This window comes from Cydia splendana, chromosome 22 (assembly GCF_910591565.1).
Source record: "Cydia splendana chromosome 22, ilCydSple1.2, whole genome shotgun sequence".
NCBI lineage: Eukaryota > Metazoa > Arthropoda > Insecta > Lepidoptera > Tortricidae > Cydia > Cydia splendana.
Window position 1 is genome coordinate 8,120,037 of NC_085981.1, and position 19,203 is coordinate 8,139,239.

A 19,203-nucleotide genomic window follows, 5' to 3' on the forward strand; every position below is an offset into this window, starting at 1 on the left:
GAACAGGTATATTGTTATTACAACGTGACGAATATGTGGAATAAACATGCGCGTTCTTTACGACGAGGCTAAATGGAGATATATTTTTTTTACATAAAATATAGAAAATATTGTGAGTAGGTAATATTCCTTGGCAGATACGAGTGACATATTTTTAAACAATTTATGTGGCGTCATTCCAGACCCCAGACATATTTTTTTAGAATGATCTATAAGCATACATCAGACATAACAACACAATATAATCAGACATAACATACACTTTAGCTGTCATAAAATATGATGTACTTAGTGATAAACGGCAAATTCAACACCAATCTGACTAAAACTGCATTTTTACGACGTAAATCTTTCCGAATTTGTACATAAACAACATTCATACTGCTACCTGTATTAATGTGACTTATTACATGTAATCTAATAATATATTCGAAGAAGAAGTCTTCCATAACTCAACATCAGGTTCCACATGTCTCAGGCCTTTGATTTAGTTATCTTGTCTTGTAGAACAAGTTCATGATTTAAAAACCCGTAAAGTTTAACGATTGCTTCATTGAACATTTTGAGTAGACTGGTTTATGAATTTCAATTTTATACCTAATACCTTATTCAATATCTATCGGATTTTTTAAAGTAGATATTTCTGGTTTACAATACTGCGACTTAAAATTTACTTTTATTTTTAAGTACATACACCTTAATTTTTTAGGAATAAATTGTTTATTTATTCGTTTGTAATATGTGTTGATGAATCTGCTATATCTACGCGAAATTGTTTGTACTTTGAAATTATTTTCCATTAATAAATAGATAAGCAAACAAATTGCTTTAGACACTTTAATAAGACTTTTATATTCAACCGTATATTCAATAGTTTCTATTCATACAAACAAAGAACATACAAACGCACCATGCTCCGTCGAACGGACAATAATGATAGTGATGTGCCAGCTCCATATAATTTAGTACGGAGTAAAGATTGAGTTATTAGTACCCCGGTATAAACGAGTACGCCTTAATGCGCTCGGGTTCCGAGGGTTAATGTGATTTTGATATGGAGTGTCGACTTTGAGAACTTATTTGGTACGTGTTTGGTCAAATTAGATCGTGACTCTAATATGGGAATCGACGCAGGTCATTGACATGAATTATGATTATGATGTAATTATACTACAAAATTTACACATAATCATTAAAGGAACAACGACAGTGCCCCGCCTTTTGAATAAATTTATCATAATGTATGTATATTGTGTCAGTATTTTGAGTGGTATTCTTAAAGGCGCACTTTTACATTAAATTGACATGTTTAAAGCCGCCTAGATCAAGCCTAATGTGGCCTGCCCAAGTATCCACCTGCTCTGTGCTATTTCCATAATATTATCCATTGGATCTACAGGTTTATTTTTATTAAAATCAGTGAAACCACATTCTTTTTTTACGAGTGGTCCTTCGGGCCGGATAGTGGGCGTATGTCGCTTTCTCGTGCCCTCTTGAATTGATTAAGGCGTTTTTTGTCTCACATTGTAAGGTAATTACCGTATGTCTTTATTTTCTCTACGACAAAAAATCTTAAAGCGTTATACATTTGGTGCGCATACGTCGTTTTCTGTCTACATGTCTTTATCGTAGTAATGATCTCGGATTAACATGTTCTGATGACTAGTGTGATGGCGTGGTGATGACGAGGCCGAAATCTCGATTGTGTTTTTGTAATACAAAGCTTTTTAGGGCCTGATGTAATAAAAAAGTTATTAAGCGACACGCATATGAAAGTAGGGCCTTAACCCTTAAGAGTGCTTGAATAATTTAATGCACGAATTAATCGGAAACTGAAATATATGACTAAAATAAAAATCTGCTGAGTATATGTAAATGTACAAAGACGTACCTTACACACACGAGTATACCTTTTTAATAGGTATTGATTTATTTTTACCAGATTCCTATTCTATAAATAGATTGCCTGCTTTTATTAGACGCATCCTGTATCTCGCTTTATCGCAGAATTAATAAATGACGTGTCCACTTAGGAATTTATTTACAATCATTCAAGTCAATACTAAAGTATCGCGTACATTAGTTTAGAAATTTATATCAAGACATCAGGGTTCAACGACTCGATCCTTAACCGGCGTCGGTTATTAAGAAATAGTTTGCACCAAAGTGCTGCGTCACGTTATATTTGTTAACAAACTGAAGGGTTTCACTCTAATGACGGCATGAGTTTCGTTTCCTTTATTGAATAGTAATTAATTAATATTTTAGAAGCTTCTACGTTCTCATCTGCCCCCGGTTTCAGTTTTAACGAGCATCGGAGAGATTCGAGGTTTAATTTGAAAAACAAAAGCAGTCGGACCGCGGCGGGGCCGAAACGGGTCCTAACGAAGTTGGCCGATGTGGTCGTTTTTCTCGAGGCAAGACAGCATGTCGGCGCACGAGTGTTCCTCGAGGCGATTCGGGCATTTTTTCTCCTCTCCCGGCTTGTTCTTGCGCGTAATGGCTTCATCTCGGAAAGCTTACAGCAAAAACGGCCCACACTTCGGACGAACCTTACGTGTTTCGGCCCCGGAATAATAATGCTCAATCGAAATTTTTACAGTAATCGCTCCTGAGTTATTACGCAATTATGTGCTCAGTTTGAGCATTTTTGGCCGGCGTTTCCTCGCAATTTTGCGGTTCGCGATGATTCCGTGATCGTAATTTGACTTACAACAAATTCCGGTGGCTTGGCTAAGTTTTACATGATGATTGATCTGACATGTCTACGTGGGAGATGTCAGGGAATCTGATCGGGGTTTCATATCGATATTTTTCTCGTCACTAGCGGCCCGGTTAATCTTTTCGGGGGTCTTCAATCAAACCTTATATAATGACAGCACTGTCTCGTGAATTCGTTGAACAATTTTCTCGGTACGTCTCATTTTGGTGCCGGTCCTGTTCTTTTATTTTGCACCTTATAATTACGCTCGGGCGAGTTCCTTATGAACCTTATAATTTATTTGTGAGAGGCTAAACAAACACTTAATTCACTTCTTACAGTTTATTTCTTATTTTTACGCCAATACCGTATCACAAACAGAAACTTCTTCATATCCGAATGAACCACATAGTCCACATACTATGACAAGTTAAAGGACCCCGGACTTAAAGTATGGAAAATGTGGTTTCAGTTAAATATCTTGAGATTTTGATATGTTATAGATTTCAGAGTCCTGAACAAAAGTCTCTAGGGGTGCTACCACTGTTTCCGAGTCTTTCAGAGTTTCGACTGATTTTGTACTAGATAACAAAGTTAGTACTTTAACAAGATTTAATTCCCAACTATTTATTTAAACAATTGACATTAGATTGAACCTATATTGCCATTTAAAGAAAGGTAAAATGACTGCTATGTCAACTTCAAACGTATATTCAACTTTAAAGTAGGTACTAATACCATGGTATAATAATATACTCCGCCTGGTACTCCATTCCCGTCTTTTCTAGGTCACCTAACTGACACGGGCCTACGTCATCATGCGACAGCGCTATATGATAATATGCGATAGCGCTATATATAGCGGCCATGTTGTTGTGACGTAGGCCCGTGTCACTCTGGGAATGGAAGACCATGTTTTATTAGACTATGACTAATACTATGTATTGTGAACTTGGAACAAAGTTGACTCCCTGCCTATTGCTGTTTATATCTTAACACGCATTTTTAAAAGACATGCGGGTCAGCTCTAGCCATAAAGACATAAAAAGATCCACTATCATTCAGAAAAACATGTAAAAGTTAAATTAAACGCAACAATGTACTAACGCGATGCGACTTGTGTTTCTATTCAACCTTTGAAAGGGCGCAATAAATATAGTGAGCACACGTCGTCCAATTGAATAGTACACTACTTAATAAATGCCGTTCGCACACGATCGCTACGTGTGGCCACAACAACTCTTTAAAACATGCGAATTTCAACTTTAAAACAATAGTCCAGGGCTCGAATTCCAACGGTCTGATATATCTTCTATCTTCAGCGGTGTCCGATGGAAATGCGACTTAGCTGGCAAGAGTTAGGGTTGAGTTTTGATCGGTAGATGATAATGATAGTGTTGTGGCATGTGCAACGCAAATGCGTCGATTTATCGATAACGCGTGACTTTGTTCGCGTCTCTATTTGATCGAACGCTGTTGGTTTTTCTCAAGTGCTTGATCCGTTTTGCTATTTGTTGTATCGTAATTGTATATTTTTTGCTGATGCGGTGGCTTTTATTCTTCTATAAGTATTTTGAAATTCCATTTAGTTTCTTAAATTTTTAGTAACAAACTATGACCAATAAAAATGTTCAATATTATTTTTGTGTTTTCTGTGCTTTTAAATACGTAGCATAAATTTGCTACTATCACCCCAAAAAATATATTTGAGGTTTAGGCCAAACTGTTATGTGGACACACACATTTCAGATTTATATTCAAATTTTTGGAAAATATTAAATATTCATACCTGCCCATTCTGTCTGATACGATAGTTCTAAAGTTCTACCGTAATTAAATGGTACTTCTAAATCTTTTTAGCTCACTAAAGTTAAGCTGGCTATCGTAAATATGCATGAGCACGGAATTATGCCCCCCATCATCAATTTCCCAAAATTACTTATAAACTCCAAAACGAAAGTTCATTCACACCTTAAGCTACTTGTAAAGAGTGTAAAGACATACCTTCTTGACACTAATTGACTGTAGTCCAGTCAAAACATCCTTAATCGCTTATTAATCGCGGGGAGCGCGGACACTTTTAAAACGTAATTTTGACTCGCAACTCTTTTAAGGAATCGAGTGTGATGAAAAATGTACGCAGTTTTTTTTATGCATTATGGTTCATATTAAAAGTAAAGTAGATATGTACTATGTTCGATTATTATGCAAATTAATAGGTAAATGTAATAAGGGAAATCTAAGCCGCAAACAACTGCTATTAATTAATAATTATGGACAATTTAGTTCAAAAGGTACTGTGTTCGATTATTATGCAAATTAATAGGTAAATGTAATAAGAGAAATCTAAGCCGCAAAAAACTTCAGTATTCATTATTCATTTATTTCTTGCTTCCATGGTACATTTTTGGGTAGTATTTACATATTTATTATGGTATCACATGGACCCTGAATAGGTTGTAGCTAATACAAATAATTTAATTAATTTCCGTTACTTAATTACCTAAGGAAATGAATAAATATTCAACTGTAAGTGTAATACAAAAAGACTGAACTATTTATCTAAAAAAATGCAGTAGGAATGTATTTTTAGCGCTAAAAGTACAAAACGATAATCGATGAGCATTTTTCACTCGCAATCGATTCGATTCTTTATTCGATACTCAGCGTCACGTGTGGTCGCGATGCGATCTTAAGATAGCACTTATATTAAACCAGCTTAAGTGCCGTAAAATCAATAAGCACTTACGCCCTTCTTAAAAGTATAACCGATATGCGAATATGCCATTACAGGAATACCAAGTTATTTTGATTACGAATTAAGCAATAATCTGCCTTTTTTCAATGTAATAAGAGCGTTGCGATAAGTGCCGTTGTTGTTCTCGGTGCACAGCGTACGATACGACAATTTATACGTTAATTTCTTATTTACACTAACAGGAACTGTTTCTTGGAATTGGAGGAATGCTTGATGTTTTTTCCATAGTTCTAGACTTTTTGCGAATATACTGTGTATAAACTACGGGTATTTGCCACTAGCAGACATATTTGAACTTTTCAAATTAATTATGAACAATTTTATGAACACTGTAGATTATTTAAATGACCAATAATCTGTCCTTCATATTTATGGAATTTATTTATTTTGTAAACATATAAGTGTCTTGATATTTGATGATATGAAATCATTTGGAATATCAACAAAATTAAAATTTCAAAGTGCGTTAAAAACAAAGCAAATACATGTTTATTAAGCTGCCCTAAAAACCCTTCATTACTACAATTTACTACCGAACTTAATTGCTACCGAACGAAATTCATATAAAATTCAATGTCATTTACTTCTAGTAATGAAATAAATGCATTTGTATTTGTATTTTTTTGCAGATTTTATCATAAGCAACTAGAGAACATAATTAATATCTACCTTTAAAATAAATACATGTAAGACAACAGTATACACCAAAAATAATCACAAACTTATTACCCTCATTAATCACCCAATCACATCACATCGTTTTTACCACGACGCGCGACGATAACCCGCTTCGATCTATAGCTAGGCATTATACAGTATAGTTCCATAGATCTTAATCTGCATACCTTATGGCCGAAGAAACGTATGAGCAATATGTCTTACGATAGAGCTGCGAAATATCTGTAGTACTTGTAACTTTATCGGTCTGGGGGCAAAAAACACAGTTTAAGTTTCTTCGTACTTGTTTAGGTCCAAAATATTCGTGTTGCGAAATATGTAAGTATAATAAATCGATAAATCGATAAAGTAAGTATATATAATAAATCGATAAATCGATAAAGTTATACTTGTAACTTTATCGATCTGGGGGCATAAAAAACACAGTTGAGGTGTCTTCGTGCTTATTCTTGTCCAAAATTTTCGTGTTAACTTAACTTCTAAATGAAATTCTACAATGTTGTCAGTATAAATTAATACTAGAATGATCCTGAAATTTAACATTAACAAGATGAGACACAGAATCAAACTCCTGCATTAACATAATTATACTTATACGGTATGATTTTTTTGAGAAGGTATAAAAGGGTGGCAATGGTACACGCATGAGTGGTGCGCCAGATTATGGTGGTTTATTAGCAGACGAAGTTACGAAAGACTAGTATTATGTTTATATTTATATCTAAGTATATGAAAATGAAATGAAATTAAAAAAAATACTTCAGGCAACTAGTACAGGCCTATTATAAATACCTTATAACTAGCATACATAATATTATAAAAATATATTTAAAACAAATCACATAAAAGACTACTACTACTTACTTACTTTAGAAAATTACTTTTATTTGATATAATCATATATCAAATAAAAGTAATTTTATAATCATGTATCAAATAAAAGTAATTTTCTAAAGGATGTCCTACAAAAACGTGTGTAGCAAATGTAATAATCTATTTCTGAACCACAGCTTGATTATATTTTTACAAAGTTGCCTTTTCACTCCATATGTTAGCAACACTCGCGAATAGCAAGTATATTTGCTAGTATCACGTTTCGCCGGTAGTAAAATTAACTTTGTACATTATATATTCATTGGCGCTGTCAAACTGATGTCAAAAATGGCCTGGGAAAGTGATGGCTCAGTTGAATGGTTTAATCAATATGTTAGTGGCATGATAATGTGCTAATCAAGCAGTTTGGGGTTAATGATGCAAATATATATTTATACGCGAATAATATATTACAAAATATAATGTACTATTGGACGTTTGCTTTTTTATTAAGAAAACTATACAAGCTTAATTTTACTTTAGGATATTTCTGCTCGAATCACTATTTTTGCTACGGCATATTTTATTTTGCTATTGAAATATTTATTAATGTATATTTTCCTAGCTAGGTTTTTTATAACTCAACACTTATAAGCGACAGTAATTTTACAATTTTCGTTTTATATATAGTAATATCAAATTAATGAGTTTTGTCACGATTTTTCCGAAATGTTACAACTTATAACAAAACTGATAAAATCAATTAAAAGTAATTTATTCTAAGTATGCACACCCAAAATCAATGAAAAAGAGTTACATTCTATAGAAATCCCAATAGAAAGTGACCCATTGTCCATTGATCACGAGTGTACTTTACAGTTACAGGGAACAACTTGGTCCCTATCTCATTCACTTCACTCTTTCCTGTTGCCCAAGTCACATAAAGCATAGTTGGCACACAGTTAATGGTCTCACCGAAAGATATATAGCCTGGATCACATACTACACAGACACCGCATTATGAAGTGTTCACAAAGAACACGAGGTCACTGAACGTAGGTGCAATACTGCCCTCCTAATGGCTCCTCTTCACGTTGGGCCAACGCCAACGCCAACGAGGGACGCATTTATGCGTTAGAGGGAGCAAGTGATATTGCTATCTCATTCTACCGCATGGCTGCGTCCCTCGTTGGCGTTGGCGTTGGCCCAACGTGAAGAGGAGCCATAAGGGCCGCTTGTACCATTCACTAGCCCGGGGTTAACCGGTTAAACTTGGAGTTACCGTGGTTACTATTACAATTTGACACAGGGTTAACGGTTTAACCGGTTAACCCCGGGTTAGTGGGATGGTACAAGTGGCGCTAAGCTGAAAAGTGAGTTCTCAGTAATAGAAACTAAAGTGTAATAAGCAATGATTTTTTTTTGATATAGCGCTCTTTGGCTTAGCAGGGCAGAATATTACTTGTGAAGTGCTACGTTTTGAGAGCATAAGTTGTATTCTACATCAATATATATGTGTGTATTTTTTGATACCACCGCATAGTCTAAGGGTATTTAGTTTAGGCCCTAATGAACTCACTTTCATAAGTTTTATCAAAAAGGCACGACTTTAATTTTTTCTTTTTTGAAAAATCAGCAAGCAATATACTTATCACTACTTGTTTGAACTCAATTTACTGAATGACTCGATGTCACATGTTATATCACGATGTATGAAATACATTGACGCTCGGAATTTTTTACAAAAATCTTTCAGAATCGTTTTACAGCACTAAAACCTACGCCATGTTTAAGTCTGCGATTATATCAAACGTACAGGCCAATTCGAACGTATAATGACATCAGAATGATATTTGAATCATGTTATTCAGTTAACGTGCATTTCACTCGTACTTGTCCGTACATGTATTGGCACGAGCATGACGCACGATAGCTAAATGACATCATTCAGTTGATGTCAGTGTACTTTCGAGTTGGCCTCGCGGTCGCAGTTCTATTCGATTGTCTTTTGTGTTTTGTCTAGTTGAGGTGATCTGTGGCCTGCGCAGACGCATGATGTAGGGCCCGGAACGAACGATTAAAGCGGTTATTATTGATTATTAATTGATTCTAACTACAATTCTTCGATTACTCGTTTTTTCATTGCGCCATAGTTCAATGATCTTGTGGTGTACCTATGATTTCACCAATGCTAGTAAGTGTTTTTCAGTCATTTGCGGCAGAAAAAACTTGGTATTCAGAAAAAAAATAGGTAGGTAGGTGCCCTTTTTAGGGTTCCGCACCCAAAGGGTAAAACGGACCTATTACTAAGACTCCGCTGTTCGTCCGTCCGTCCGACCATCCATCCGTCCGTCCGTCCGTCCGTCTGTTACCAGGCTGTATCTCACGAACCGTGATAGCTAGACAGTTGAAATTTTCACAGATGCTGTATTTCTGTTGCCGCTATAACAACAAAGATATAAAAACAGAATAAAATAAAGATTTAAGTGGGGCTCCCATACAACAAACGTGATTTTTGACCGAAGTTAAGCAACGTCGGGCGGGGTCAGTACTTGGATGGGTGACCGTTTTTTTTTTTGCCGTTTTTTGCATTATGGTACGGAACCCTTCGCGCGCGAGTCCGACTCGCACTTGCCCGGTTTTTTTGATTCCTAGATATTGCGAATTAGTGAAGTTTGATATTTATTCCTGTTTTTCGTATCTATCTATAAATATGCTACTATTCTTAACTTAAAATGTCTTAAATATGAAATGATAAATCTAAAAATGGCGAAACAATAAATTATTATAGTACTAAGAGGAATCGAAATAATTAAAAGTGCAATTATATTTATTTAACCACTCGTGTGCCGTGTTTTATTTCCAAATAGGTTCCTCGTACGCGGATACGAGCGATTAAACATTACTGTAAAATGGGGTGAGTAGGGTCAAAACTGAAATTCAAACTTCGATAACATTTTATTTTTACATATGAAAACTGAATGGTGTATATAATAAGTGTTCCATACGTTTGTATTTTAGTTTTTATTTTATTTTGGGTAGTTCCATTTCATAACTTTGACGATAAAGAGGAAAACCCATCTCACCCCGTAGTGCCTCGTATTTGGGGTGAGAGGGATTTTCATACAAAGGTGATTTTGGAAGATTGTTGGATCGATTTTTTTATTATGCGTATTACTATAGCTCCATTTTAAATTGGAATACATTATTTTTGTAGCAGTAGCCTTAAAATCCCTTCTCACCCCCCTCTCAAACCTTCTCTCCCCATTCATAACCCACCTCTCCCCGCGAAACCTACTCACCCCGTTTTACGGTAGTAAATTACTTACTTACATCTTACATGAAAATACAAATGACAAGTTTAATCGAAGGCATTATTTACCAGTCAACAATGGGCAAAATCGAAAGATTGAGTCGGTGCGGGGCCAAAAAGTTAAATAATATATGGACATTGTATGCATACTCGTATCAACCATTAAATATTAAGCAAATATGACTTGCGTACAGTCTGCAGCGTCATTAGTAGGTAGCATCCAAAGTATTCAAAAAGTTCGGTACACCATATAATTTGTATGGCGTACCGAACCACTATATGAAGCTGACTGTACCTTCTCTTTCTGGCGAAAAGTTTTTTCCCAAAACCTGCCCAGTATATACAGATGCATGACCACACCTCATAATAAATAATCCACGTTTATTAAAACAACATTTCATTGTCATCAGCTGAAATCTCATAAGGAAACAACTTCATCGGCGAGGGCACGGGGGCAAGCCGGGTAAGGCGGGACCCGGGGTAATTAAGGTGCGGTGATAAATAACGACTGTCCGCGTTTTTACCGCTCGTGTCATTATCTCGACCGACTCTATCAGCCGTCACTCGATTACTCGGGGACATCGAGGAGTGGATAAAACCACCCGCCGGCTGGAGTTTAATTACAGTATTTTTCAAACGGAAGGGACGCTGATAGATGCCAATTCAATACAATTTTGCGACATTTGTCATTTTTAGGTTATAAATAGTAGGGAGATGACAACTATAATCGTACACTTCCAGTTTGAAAAATACTATAGGTAGCCACTTTTTATAATTTAGGCTTTGATAATTTTACTTATAGTTGTTTTGGTAAAAATGTATGTGTTGTAGTGTTCATCAATATAATTTTTAGTTAAATATACAGCTCCAAATGGGATGATGTTTTCACATTGATATAGAATAAGAACTGGATACCCAATCAGCCGCAAAAAATGGCCCCGCAAAAGTAACGTTAAAACAGATCACGCGTTACTTTTTCGTTTAGTCTTGTATGGACCGCTCAAATGTGAAGTTGTTAACAATGTCGTAAAATGGTCGTAAAAATATGCAAAAATAACAATGATAAAACAAGGAAAAAGCATGGAATGTATTTCTTTTGGTTAGTTCTTTGGATAGCATTACATAATTTATGTAATCTGGTGGTAATTTCATGGTTTTGAATAAATTATTTTGTTAGTACCAAAAAAGGGATGTGAAGGAACAAAAATCTAATGAGTCGATGTGAGGTCAATATATTTTTATTTTTATATGGAATTCGTAAGATATAATATTATGTTTAAATTCAAGATTTCCAAGAAAACCTATGCGACGTGCAGAGTGGACTGCTATTATAGCAAGAGATAGGGGTGATGCAGTTTTAAACAAGGCAAAACGGCACTTGTGCGTTCGGCCCATTTCCCTGTTTCCGACATATACACGACCAATAAGGGCTTACATCGACTAACTGTAAATGCTAAACCTGTCTGAACACAGTGACAACCACAGGATTTTTTTGATAAAGACCATAACCAATCAGTACCAGTAGCGACCTAAATGTCCCCATGCACTATATTGCATAGAACGAAAGTGCAAAGAGTATTATGTAGATCTAAAATACACATTTATTTCAAGAAAATAGTATTTTAAGACGTATACTTATTAAAAAATAAATTTGTTTTATGATAACTTACACGGGTTGTTACCATGAATAAATTTTATTTGAACTCCCGATCAAATTAAATTTGTTTCATTTATTACTTTGGTTTTTCTGTACAGTAATACCTATTAAAATGTACCAAAGGGACTCCATTCGTTCATTATTCTCGTTTGACGTTGTTTGACGTAAATACAATGGTGACGTTACATTTAGTGCCATCGGACTTAAAGTTTTAACAGTGTTGATACTAATGTTTACAAATTTGACACTTAATGCTTACGACAGTAAGTTCTTTTCCGTACAAAACATTTATCTTGACTCAAAATTTACGTAAGCGTTTTTATCATCAATGCAAATTTGCCGCTAATGTCATTCTGACCCACATTTTGTTGACGTTTTTGTTCCGCTCTGTGTGTCTATTTCTAATATTAAGTCAGTGTGTTTTCAGCAATTATTATGTGAGAGCATAATGCGCATTACAACCTATTTACTTATGTATAATTTATATACAGAAAAAATATAAATATACATTTTAATTCCACGTTCTACCACGACGAACCACGTTGACGTGTTGCCTCCCTGTCACACTTACGTACGAATTTACAAGTGCGACAGAAGCAACACGTCGAACGTGGTTCGCGGTAGGCCCTCTGTACTTTGATGTTGCTTTGCTCGTATTACCAGCTCTATAAAGATTCAATCGTCTCGTGACAGCGTAGCGCATGTATAATCGAAAGGGCCGTTGATGAGCGCGGGAGAGCTTTTTTGTGCGTGCGCGCGGCCTTATGATAAAAATATGTCGCCGTATCGCCGCGCTGATGGGGATTAAGTGTATGTAGATATACTTGGTCAAGCAGATCTTGTCAGTAGAAAAAGGCGGCAAATTTTAAAAATGTAGGCGCGGAGGGATGTCGTCTCATATTAGAAAATTGGATTTCGCGCCTTTTTCTACTGACAATATTTGCTTGACCATCTATAGTTTGCTTACTAATTTTTTTCTTGCGAACTGACCACTGACCAATTGTTGATTGAGATTGCTGTCTGTTCCCATTAGATCATACATACATACATATATACATATAATCACGCCTATTTCCCGGAGGGGTAGGCTGAGACCACGGATTTCCACTTGCTGTGATTCTGAAATACCTCTTTCACTTCCTTCACTTTCATAACATTCCTCATACACGCTCGCCGGTTTAGGGTGCTCTTGACCTGGCCTTTCTTCAGAATTTCCCCAATCTGATCAGAGAAAGTCCGCCGAGGTCTACCCCTTGCAACTTGTACTTCCACTTCTCCCTTATACACTCTCTTTGTTAGCCTTCTTTCACTCATTCTTTCCCATTACATCAAGTGGTCGAAATTATGTTCATACCGTTATTCATAAAACTTTACGCGCCTGATTTAGTTAAATTATGTTTTATTCTTTTCTTACAAATACATAAGTCAAAATGACAGATAGAGACAAAGGATTATTAGTTAATTTAGGTTCTTAGCGCGTTTATGAAAAGTAAAAAAAAAAAACTTAAAACTCAAACAACGTGTCTTTTACTCTTTTAGTTTCTATAGTGAATGTCTTTAACCAAGCATTTTTAAAATACTTGTTATTTGAGCTTCGCTTTTCTTTGATTAACTTTATTGAACGGACACAATTTGCATTTTTGTACTTATTAAAATGTTTTTTATTTGGTTTAATGTATTTCTATTAGGATTAAACTTATATTAAAAATAATCATAATAAAATCCGCTTATAATTATAAGATGACCAGTAATTACATCGTACAGGTATGACCATAAAACTATAGGTAATCAATGCCCGTAATTACAGAAATGACACAAATAAAAATAAAAATACTGGCTATATAAGTACAACATCCTTAATTATCTAAGACAGATAATTTATAAAAGTATTCAAAAACGGATTAAAAATCTATACCGATAAACAAGTTTTTTGTCGATATTTATTTTAAGGCTGGTGACAAATTAAACATATTAATGTATTTTTTCTTTACAGGTAATGATGGAGGTGGAATGAATCGAGCTGTGACATTAAACTGTAAGTCTTTTTTACATTAACGCAAAATAAATTTAACTTGAATTGCATTTTAATTCATGTGTTCACATTTACGTCTTTATTACGTATTTTGCTTCTTTATTAAGTACTTTTTTCTTGATTTTGTAACTGGAGTGCATATGGGAAGATAGCAATCTTATATGCATTTACTGCACTATTTTAAGACTAAAATTTAGTCTCTTATTTAATAATCTAAAAAAATATTAGACTCAATTATCTTTATATACCTACTTTGATTACAAATTATATCATAAATACGAGTATGTTGGTATATTGCACAGCAAAAATTTTTTACCACTTTATGTTTTTATAAAAAAACATGAAGTAAATGATGAAAAAGCTTTAAACTATTTTTTATGTAAGTAGTTCTTCTCTTTGGTTGCTGACATCTTTTTTATGTTTTTTATGTATAACACCACCACCTACCACCACACCACCACTACCACTATCTAAGTACCTATTTAAATAGTTTGCTTAACATTATATGTATAATTATAATTTAATCTGTACCCAAAGAACACTGAATATCAATTCATCACACAGAAGCTACACAGTGCCAAAGCAGCTGCACTTAAATCAAGCCAATATCAACCTTACATCAATAACTTAAGATCTATAACGAATGTTTCATTAAAATGGTCACCGGTAATGACGACCTGCGCTCGCGCACACTTTAATGAGGAGGTAATTGGGACAGAGCAATTTTCTATTAAACAATTAGCTTGACACGTTACGCCTTTGTCTTTAACTTAGATCTTGTAACGTTTAATTTTATTTAAAGTGAAGTAGCTCTATGGCAAGTTTTTACTGTGTCACTTGTCGGTATAGTATTCTCCTCCTCCTTGCATCGGTTTCCTCATCACTGAGGGTCGTGGACACTTTTAGAGAACAGCTTCTCTTTGACAATTTGCCGCCACCTCTTTCTGTCTGTCGCCGAATGTAGGGCACCGTGGAGCGTTGCATCAAGGGCTGAGCGAATTTGGTCTGTCCGCCGCATTGGTCTACTGCGTCTCGGCTTATCGCCTTCGTATTCTAATATTTCTAGTGTAAACAAAATCTTATATTATGTACTTTATTATGCAAAAAAACTACGTGTTACTAAGTTGTGCAATAAGTACTTACCTTTTGTTATTGAATAGCAAATATGTGATCGTTTTTGTTAAATGTAGTAGATGCAACCGTATAAAGACTAGATAGGTTACTTATATGTATACCTTTTTTTTAAATCTGTACAACCTTGAATAAAGTGAAAATTTGCTCTAAAAAATTAAATAGACAAGAAGAGCACGTGTATCAATAAATCATCGTTTGTCGTTAAAAAACAACATTTCAAACGTGTCACATACGTTTCAAAACTCAATATATTTGCCAAGTCTCGGTTTCAGAAATACAACTTATAAATACCTTTCTCTTAATAACAAGTTACAAAATGTTTCATTATTAAACACACGTTTTATTGCGTTTTGTTTACGCTTAAAGTAAACAAAGTAAGGCGTGTTTTCAGCATTTTCTGACTGTACTGCAAAGAAGGGCGTAAATGACTGGTATTTAATAGGAGTTGCCCTTTTTTGTTACCATGGCGGTATTATTAGTTACTTTGTGTGAACCCCTTGGTTCTCGTAAGTCACGCTTTTGCTGTTTTACGCCGTTGTTTACTGAATTTAACTGCCATTTTGTTATAAACTGACCTAAATATGGGAAAGCTTTTTAAGGTAAGGGGTCCGTGATTGTGTTGATATTATATGTACCTGCAAGTATTCGATTTCCTTCCCACTGAACCGATCGCACGCTTTGGTCCTTGAGATTACTTGAATATATCTTAGGAATAAAGACGTTGCCTAACTTGCCTATTTGTTATGTTGATTACAAAAATTAAAAGCCTCATTTAAAAGTTCATTAGTTCTTTCCCATATGCGTAATATCTGCTTAACTACCTTAGGGCCGGTACAGACGGACTGCAACTTGTATGGAAACTGCACGCCGACGCTGACGTTGTAGTCGGCGTGCAGTTCCCGTACAAATTGCAGTCGGGTTGCAGACAGTCTGTATCGGCCCTTAGCATTTTCAATAGAAACATAGTTTTATTTTAGCGGCAAGTGTTCATCTTGCCCCGGCCTTCCTCTTAGCCCACCTCACCTCACGTAGTTTTAAGCCCGTGGGTGTGTATACTGATATTAAAACTAAATAAAAATAATAACGATATTATCAAAGCATTAACATGTTATTAAGTGGTCGCATCGATCATGCTTGTCGGCGGCTGTCAGGTTGTTTGTTCGTCTTATCCATAACAAAGTTTGCTTTAACTGTGTACTTATTCAGAAATACAAACGAATTTAAGTATATTATTATTTATTTAAACTTTATTGCAATACTTAACAAAAAGGCAAGTACAAATGTCGGACTTGACGCCTTAAGGCGTTCTCGACCAGTCAACTATGGGTCTAAATGGAATCAGTTTGGTGCTGATATATACAGTGTGTGTATTCCATACGGGCGTATAATGTATCCAGTTATAGTATCTGATCATACAAATCGTATAAGGTAATCATTTTGTTAAATAGTGTTATTAATTAGGTGTAATTATTTTTTTTTATCCTACCGAGCAGCAATGTACGCCGTCCACCTTAATTTGACATGACAAGTAATTAACTACTTGCCACGTCAGATGAAGTGTTTGTTTACTTTATTTTTATGTATTTTTGAGACAAACCCTAAATTAAAGAAGCATGATCGGAATAATCATGGCCTTAAGTAATTTTATTATTTTGTAGCAATCGCTAAGGTGTAATTACTTACTGTACGCCTGATACGAGGCAGTGCAAATTACGTTAGTTATCCTGCTAATACGACCGTTGAATCTTCATTTCACTATCAAACTACTTATTAGTTTATCCATCATTAAATTTTACAAACAAGTAGTAATAGTGAAGTAGATTTCTGATAAATTCACGTATTTAACTGCAGGAAACCCGCATTTATCAATAAACGACTGACGTTGCTTGTCAGCACTTTATGTCATTATCTGTTTTGATAACATTATTACTCCTCAACCTTACGTGAACGGAAAGGTTTGATTAGAATAAAACTACAACATAAACATCGAAGGAGTCCAGTAATTGTCTAATTGACTTTTTGATTTAAATTTAGGTATTAAGTAGAGATAAAAACTTTTTGATTTTTGGTTGATAAAAAAATTTCAATTTCTGGTTTCTGTTTTCCTGACATAATTTGTCATGTTGCCGTCAGTGATAAAAATAATTGTCGAAAATGCCGCGACTGTCGAATTTTCCTTCTAATGAACTTTAAGGGAAACAGGGCATCAGTATCGATAGGCTGTCAATGTTTGTGGAGCGATACATGGAGATCGCATTATTGGGCCTGTCTTCATTGACGGTAATCTAAACGGTGATAAATTTATTGAACTGCTAAATGGACCTCTGGCTGAATATGTCAATACTTTACCGGCTGAAGAACGCAGAAACACCTGGTTTCAGCTAGATGGGGAGCACACTCATCGGTTCGAGTGAGAAAGGTTTTGAACTTGATGTTTGGTGACCAGTGGATGGGTCGGTTTGGTCCTCGTCGGTGGCCTGCTCGCTCCCCTGATTTGACACCGTTAGACTTTTTGTTATAGGGGGGCTGTGAAGAACGAAGTCTACGCTCAACCTCGAACAACAGTGGAACAGTTAAAAGACAAAATAACGGAAGTATTTGAAAGATTACGAGCAACAAATATGAGAGAGATCCGAATTTGCAATTAATTACAATAATTACACATTAACGCCACTGTGGTTTATTTTGTTACTTAAATTAATGAACACTGACGTGATAAACGTCATATCATATGACAATTAGCTAGGTACGTTAATTGATGTGGACGCAATACATTGCGTGCTCAATTATTATGTATGAAAAAAAAAATCTTATCTCCTAAAAAAAAAAACAATGTAATTAAGCTCTTTGGGTCATATACTAATCGTTATTAAAATATACGCCCGTATGTAATACACACGCTGTATAGCAAGTGGACATGAGAGTAGGTACACACAAGTCAACTACATAGGTGCTATATTATAATATTAGTGTAATTTCCAATCATACATTGTTGCTACAGATCCATCTTACCGAATCGGAATGATAAAAGTTGCTGAACGTAGGACGAAAATTGCTAAAATAAGTTGCTAAAAATGTACGGAAAAAATTGGTGGATGGCTTCAAAAGTTGCTATGTTTACCTAAGTTGCCGAATACGGATTCAAAGATCAAGTTATTACTAGGTTTACCCCAGAGTTAAGGCAAAATGTTTTGTGAATCGGTTGAATGGTCGAAAGCTATTGTATGGTTGATTATGTTTATATTTTACACCTTATTCCATCGTGATAAAGTGGGATTTTGTATACTTATGTTAGAAGCCGACTGAATGAAGATTGCAGTATCAATCATGTTTGCACTTCAATAACAAATACACGTATTGCTTTGCAAATAATAACAATAAACAATACGCGAAACCACGAAACCGATTGAGGTATTACATTTGAAATGGTTTGATAACGGATCTTAAAGTTAAACATAAAATGGAGAGCATTGGTACACTCAGCATCAATAGTACAGTCACCTGCAATAATATGTTACTCTTCGAAGGCCGCAAAAATATGTGACACGCTCATATGGCTCTACAAATAAGATCGTGTCAGATATTTTTGCGGCGTTCGTTGTGTAACATATTATTGCAGGTGACTGTACCGTATTGTCGAAACAACGCGTCTAAAGTGTCTGCCAACATCTATTACTTTTCCAATTAGACATACAGTCGTGGACAAATTTAAAGGAACGTAGAAATAAAATTTAATTACTCTAAAATTCTAGCATGATGAGTTAGTAGTTAGGGGCCCAGAGTTTGTCCAAATTACAGACATTGATTAATATTGTACACAAAATTATTTTTACCCTATTAACCTAACCTAACCTAACCTAACCTATTTTTTTAATGCAAAGTCAATCTGCAATAACATATTATTTAAACATCATGTGATAAATACAAAAACTAAACCAACAAAATAAAAAAACCCGAGAAAAATCTACATATCTAAAGTCTGATGATAGGCTAATTAAAATATACAGCTAAGAGACAAATCTATTATCATTTATTTTCAGTTGTATATCGTTACCATGCATATCACACCAATAACATTAATATAAAATAGCTAGTAATATAGCTGAATCTATTATTG

At 35.0% G+C, this 19,203-nt stretch overlaps 1 protein-coding gene across 1 annotated transcript in view; it reads left to right on the forward strand.

Annotated features, from left to right (window-relative positions):
* The window catches only part of LOC134801446 (transcriptional activator cubitus interruptus), a 153,522-nt gene that overhangs the window by 27,691 nt on the left and 106,628 nt on the right, over positions 1 to 19,203 (forward strand). The window contains exon 2 of the mRNA XM_063774015.1: positions 13,914 to 13,955. The gene's annotated coding sequence lies outside the window, so the exon portion shown is untranslated. The remainder of the gene's footprint in view (positions 1 to 13,913; positions 13,956 to 19,203) is intronic.